This window comes from Mastomys coucha, unplaced genomic scaffold (assembly GCF_008632895.1).
Source record: "Mastomys coucha isolate ucsf_1 unplaced genomic scaffold, UCSF_Mcou_1 pScaffold21, whole genome shotgun sequence".
Taxonomy (NCBI): Eukaryota; Metazoa; Chordata; class Mammalia; order Rodentia; family Muridae; genus Mastomys; species Mastomys coucha.
The window spans coordinates 18,087,982-18,089,491 of record NW_022196904.1 but is presented as its reverse complement, the minus strand read 5'-3'; positions in this window follow the sequence as shown (position 1 = coordinate 18,089,491).

Sequence of the window (1,510 nt, the reverse complement as noted above, 5' to 3'; positions counted from 1 at the left end):
GTGTGTGTGTGTGTGTGTGTGTGTGTGTGTGTGTGTTGTTAGCAAAGAATAGGGAAGCTGAGCAAACCAAACCAATGCTCCTTTCTCACTGCCTGTGGGATCATATTTTTACTCCTTCATCACACGTCCTTTCACCTGTCTGTTTTAGGAAGACATCCTTTCACCTGTGTCTGCTTCAGCAAAACATCATTTGACTTCATTGACTTTCCAAACAAACCGGAAGTTTCCACTTCAGGGTGGCCTCATAGAATGAATTTGGCTGTGTTCCTTCTGTTTTTATTTTGTGGAATAGTTTGAGGAGTATTCTTGTCAGCTCTTCTTTGAAAGTTGGGTAGAATTCTGAGCTAAAACCATCTACCCCTAGCTCTTCTTTCTTTCTTTCTTGTTCTCCCTTTCTTTCTTTCTTGTTCTCCCTTTCTTTCTTTCTTTCTCTCTTTCTTTCTTTCTTTCTTTCTTTCTTTCTTTCTTTCTTCCTTTCTTTCTTTTGGGGGGGTTGGGAGACTTTTAGTGTTTCTATTATTTTAAGGGTTATAGGGCTGTCTAGATAGTTTACATGATCTTGATTTAACTTTGGTAAGTGGTGTGTGTCCAGAAAATCATCCATTCTGTTTAGGTTTTCCAATTTTGTAAAGTACAGACTTTTGAAGTAAACCCAAATGACCTTTTGAATTTCCCCAGTTTCGATTGTTATGCCTTTCTTTTCATTTCTGATTTTGTTAACTTGGATATTGTCTCTGCTTTTTGTTAGTTCGGCTAAAGGCTTGTCTATCTTTTTGATTTTCTCAAAGAACCAGCTCTTGGTTTTGTTGATTCTTTGTATTGTTCTCTTTGTTTCTAATTGATTGATTTCAGCCCTGAGTTTGACTATTTCCTGCAGTCTACACTTCTTTGGTGTGTATGTTTCTTTTTGTTCTAGAGTTTTCAGGTTTGCTGTTTAGTTGCTAGTATGAGATCTTTCCAATGTCTTTATGAAGGCACTTAGTGCTATGAACTTTTTTCTTAGCACTGCTTTCATTGTGTTCCATAAGTTTGGGTATGTTGTGCCTTTGTTTTCATTGAATTCTAGAAAGTCTTTAATTTCTTTTTCTTTTTTTTTTAAGAAAAGAACTATTTATTTTATTTTATGTATATGAGTACACTGTAGCTGTCTTCAGACACACCAGAAGAGGGCATTAGATCCCATTACAGATGGTTGTGAGCCACCATGTGGTTGCTGGGAATTGAACTCAGGACCTCTGGAAGAACAGTCAGAACTCTTAACCATTGAGCCATCTCTCCAGCCCCTGAAAGTCTTTACTTTCTTTCTTGATTTTTTTCCCTTACCAAGTGATTAAAGTGGAAGATTTTGTTTCTTTAAAAACTCAATTGTGTCTTGTGATGTTTTGCTGGAAGATGTCTTGCGAGAGGACATGTGATATTTTGCTAAAAAAAAGACACTTGGATGGCATGCAGTGTTTAGAAAGATTATAAATAGGATCTCATAGACAGCGAGAGGACACTTGTGCATTGT